This window comes from Vespa crabro, chromosome 8, assembly GCF_910589235.1.
Source record: "Vespa crabro chromosome 8, iyVesCrab1.2, whole genome shotgun sequence".
Lineage (NCBI taxonomy): Eukaryota > Metazoa > Arthropoda > Insecta > Hymenoptera > Vespidae > Vespa > Vespa crabro.
The window spans coordinates 4,736,732-4,741,731 of NC_060962.1; the positions used below are offsets into that span (position 1 = coordinate 4,736,732).

Below are 5,000 nucleotides of genomic sequence, written 5' to 3' on the forward strand. Positions count from 1 at the left end.
CTAGATTACGACAATAACGTTGCTTACCACTGACGCTTTCAAACGACTCGAGCCAAGAGGAATCAAGAGGGACAACAAATATATGCTAGTTGTACGTATACGTACTTATACATACATATATATATATATATATATGTGCATACATATATGTGTGTATGTATGTATGCATGTATTTATACATGCGTATATGTGTATAGGTCTCTAAACGATGGAAAAGAGCGAGAGAGCGAAATAGAGAAAGAGAAAGAGATAGAGAGACGGAAGACGACTCCCTGGCACGGGTCTAACACTAGGGCAATGTCACACCTAGGCTATTATTCTCACGAGCAAATCTACGGCAGACTAATAACCTGTCACCAACTGCCACCGTGCTTGCTACTCACGGAGTAACGTCGAGCAGCCTCTCTTTACGTGACTAATGCTTCTCCTGTATGTCTGACTCCTGTCTGCATGGTCTTACTTCTATGTATATATGTACGTGCAACTTTACCGCATATATACGTCAGTACGTAACTATATACCTGTATGTATATGCATGTATGGGCATAGAACGTGGACGATATCTACTCTCTTTGTCTTTGTCTATCTTTATCTTTATCTCTCTCTCTCTCTCTCTCTCTCTCTCTCTCTCTCTTTCTCTTTCATATACCCCCACCCTTCCCTCAACTTTATACACATACACACATGCATACACACAGTAAACATATACACGTATATACTTTACCTTTTCTCATCCTCATCAACCATACTCTTTTACGATAGCATACTACGTAACGACCGAACTATTTATGTAAGCGTCAACCAAGTTGGCGCGAGCAAGCGAGAAGGGGGTGCGGCTGGGAATGGAATCGAATGGGATGGGATAAGGGAAGGGGAAAGGGGACAATTAAGTATGGCGCGTGCCGTTCTTCTGCATAGTTATTAAGCCTCCCCTCGAACGGTTTACGAGGGTATGAGTACATTGTTCAATATATAATGAGAGTAGAATTATTCCTAATCGTTATGGAAATAAATTATAGGTAAGCATTAATTTCGTTCGATGATTCATAAACGGTCGTACGTATAATAAAAATTTTTCTTACTTTTCCATGGACGAGTTTGAGTGAAAATATCAACGAATAATTTAATAATTAGATTTATAAATGCTTATTATATACATAGGTATTAATCATTCGAACGATTATGTTAGATCCATTATATTTGTGTTTATATTAATTTTTTATCGCTTTGATTTTTGTAACAATTAGATTGTAGTATGACAAATGTATTCACGTATATCTTCTTTCGTTTTCTTTATTTTTCTGCTTTTTATTTCTTCTTCTTCTTTTTTTCCTTTCTTTTTTTTTTTGTTCATACATCCCAGATAGAATTTTCAATGTTATATACGATATGATATTGTCGTAGATAAATCGTCGATATTATTCATCGCACGTAGACAACGCGATCGTGTTTCATAAAAGACATAGATCCGATTTGATCCAAAGAACGGAAACGTTCATAATAATTTAAAAGATTTTCTAAATGATCGTAGAGACACATCGAAAATAGGTGAGAGGTGAAGTTCGAGGTCGAGTTTAGTTTCGTCGTTGGCAAGTTCCGCGTTTACTCAGTCTTCGATCGTCCTTTACGAACTGCCTTACTGAAATGCCTTTGAAAGCTGTTATTAAAGATCGTGAGGAAAGTGTTAATGCCTCGTTATTATGATACTCGAAAGTTTTCATGATCCTTGTAAAACTTGCATTCATTCAAAATATAAAAACATATATACGTTAAAAATGTTATTAATTTTTCTATTATTTGAATTTGGCATTGGATGTTTTCCAATACGAACGAAAGAGAAACAAGAAGAAAAAGTGAGAGATGAAAGAATCAAAATAAAAGGAAGAAAAAAAGAAGATTAGAGAAGAGAAGAGAAGGAAGAAAGAGAAGAAGTAAAAAGAAAAAGAAAAAAGAAAAAAAAAAAAAGAAGAAAAGAAAGAAAAAGAAAGACAGGTGATATTCTCTGAGACGATGCGCGACTTTACACCGAACACTCTCAGTTGTACGCGTATGTAACGGCATCGTGCCAGTTTGTGTGTTTGAGAGAGTTAACTGACCTCGCATAACCCTGAAGGGAGAGCGAGCTATTAACGTGGCGTATGCCATTCATTCTTGCCGCGTCCCTCGGTTTTCCCTCTCTTCCTCTTTCTCGCACTCGCACTCGCTCTCTTTCTCACACCAACACCGGCCGACCTTTACTTCCCTCGTATTACGAGCGCGTACACAAACGTCGAAAACGGCGTGTATCGTACCGCCGGCTAATGGTCTTACGGTGCATAGTTCGAGTCCATTCATAACTCGACGAATGGGAAGAGCCTGAGTGTGTATGTATATGTGTGTCTGTATGTGTAAGAGAGAAAGAGAGAGAGAGAGAGAGACCCCCTATATACTCTACGGATTCGTCACCGGTACGCGAGAATACCACCAATACCAACTTGGTCGACACCGATACGTTCCTCGGAGGAAAAAGAGAGACAGAAAGAGAAAGAGAGAGAAGAAAAATAGATGTGGCGAAAGAGAGAGAGAGAGAAAGAGAGAGAGAGAAAAATAGGTCTCTGCACGTATGCCAATGTCGTGGCTATTCTTGCGTGGGAGAGGAGTCGTGATACTGACTCTGAACACGTCCTCCCCTCAACATCATTTGCAATGTTAGTTGATAATACGACGAAATGATCTTCGTCGATCATTTTCAATCCGTAATTTATTTAATTAAAACGTATCTTTATGCTTTGAAAATCAACGGGCGTTTTCCTTTATACGACAAATGGTATTAATTTTGTAAATGTTTCTCTGCGTTGTTTCTTTTTATTTTTTCTTTTTCTTTTTATTTTTATCTTATCTTTTTTTTTTTTTTTTTTTTTTTTTTTTTTAATCTGCACAGGATATACGCAATTTTTTTGGGAATAAAAATTTTTGCAGGATCACGTTGATCGAATAAATCGTGCACGATCCTTTTAAATATTTTCTTTTTCTGTTTCTTTTCTTTTTTTCTTTCTTTCTTTCTTTATTTCTTTCTTTCTCTTTTCTCCGTACGATAAATTTGTATGTATAATTTATCTTCAAAGGCTTTTATATATATCAAAGGGTTCAAATTGGTACTCTCGTTGATACTTGACTTAATTTAATTATCACGAAGTAATTAGTTTCATTAGGATTGTATCATTAACTTCTGTTCCATATTTCGTTACTTTTAATAATTAAATAACGTTTATGATAAGAAAAAAAGGAAAAAACGAAAAAGAAAGAAAAGAGAAAAAGAAAAAAAAAAGAAATAAATAAATAATGCACGCTGATTAAAAAATACCGGTTGTAACTCGATTCATTCATTTTTATCTACATACTATATAATTACATATATGTATGTATATATATATATATATATATATATATATATATACACACACATATACATACAGTCGTATATAAATAAAAAGCAAACCGATAACAGCATACGAACGAAGTAATAATAACAAAGAAATGCTTTCATCAAAAGGAATGAAAAAAGAATTATAAAAAAATACGTAAATCTAATACGATCGAAAATATCGTCGTCATTAATAGCAAAAAAGAAGAAAAAAAAGAAAAGAAAAAAATGAAAATAAAAGTAGAGGAGAGAAAAGAGCGAGAGAGAGAGAGAAGAAACAGGAAAATACGTGGGTGAATCAGCAGACGGCTTGTCGCGTTCCAATATCCCATTGAAAACCTAAAAGAAAGAAAGAAAGAAGGAAAAAAAGGAAAGAAAAAAGGGAGAAAGAAAAAAAGAAAAGAAGAAGAAAAAAAGGAAAGAAAGAAAGAAGGTAAAAAGAATGAAAGGAAGAGGGGTTGAAGAGATTCCTAAGATATCATGCAAACGATGGGTCGTGAGTTACGGTACGTTGAAACTATGACCAAGGTCAATATCGAGACGGAAGCCGTTTACCCACCTGTTCTCTCTCTCTCTCTTTCTTCCTATTGCCCCCTCACACTACCCTATATATATATATATAAAGATATATATATATATATATATATATATATATATATATATATATATCGTCTTTGGTTAACAGATTCTCGAGTCTCCCACGGCGTGCGACGACTTTCGAACAAGAAAGAAAGAAATAAAGAAAAAAAGAAAGAGAGAGAAAGAGAGAGAGAGAGAGAGAGAGAGAGAGAAAGGAAGGTCGAGGACGACGTAAAAACAGGTGGCAAGCGCGTGCCAACGTGCGAGACGATCGGAAGATCAATCTCCTTGCTCGGATTAGATACAGAAGCGAAGGAGGAAGGAATAGAAGTAGAGACAAAGAGAAAGAGTACGAGAGAGAGAGAGAAATAGAGGGAAGAAGAGAGGAAGAGGAAGAGAGACAGAATGATAGATAGATAGTTAGATAGATAGGGAGAAAGAGAGACAGAGAGATGGAAAGAAGGTTGCCTCTCGCATAATGGTTGTGCTGGATTACCGTGACTCAACTTCTCTCTCTCTCTCTTTCTCTCTTTCTTTCTCTTTTTCTGTCACACACATTCAAACCCACACGTGTACTACCCCTATCCCCAATATATATATATATATATATCTTTCTCTCTTTCTGTTGGCCGCACGTCGTGAAATAAAGTGCCGGAGAGGAAACGTCGCAATGCCGGAGGCACCATCAGCAGCAACAGCAACAGCAACTACAGCAGCAGCAACAGCAGCAGCAACAGAGGCGGTAGTAACCGAGAATGGAGGGCGAGAGGTGTACCAGTGAGGGATCGAGAAACTATTGACCACGTTGGGAAGCCGTTTAACCCCCACGAGCGCGCGCGAAACGAGACTGAGAGAGATAGAAAGCGACAGAGAGAGATAGATAGATAGAGAGAGATAGTTAGAGATAGAGAAGGAGAGAGAGAAAGAGAGAGAGGACAGAGGCGCGCGAACTCGCACACGAACGCGAACGAGATGTTCGGCCGTGAGTGAACGTGTAACCACCGGCAGGAAGGGAAAG

The 5,000-nt window shown here is 37.2% G+C and overlaps 1 long non-coding RNA gene across 1 annotated transcript in view; it reads left to right on the forward strand.

Moving 5' to 3' along the window:
• LOC124426288 overlaps positions 1-3,347 on the forward strand; it is a 16,924-nt gene extending 13,577 nt beyond the window's left edge. The window contains exons 3-4 of the long non-coding RNA XR_006942697.1: positions 1-91; positions 198-3,347. The exon at positions 1-91 is cut by the window's left edge and continues 124 nt beyond it. This is a non-coding gene — a long non-coding RNA (uncharacterized LOC124426288). The remainder of the gene's footprint in view (positions 92-197) is intronic.
• Positions 3,348-5,000: the final 1,653 nt, after the last annotated feature.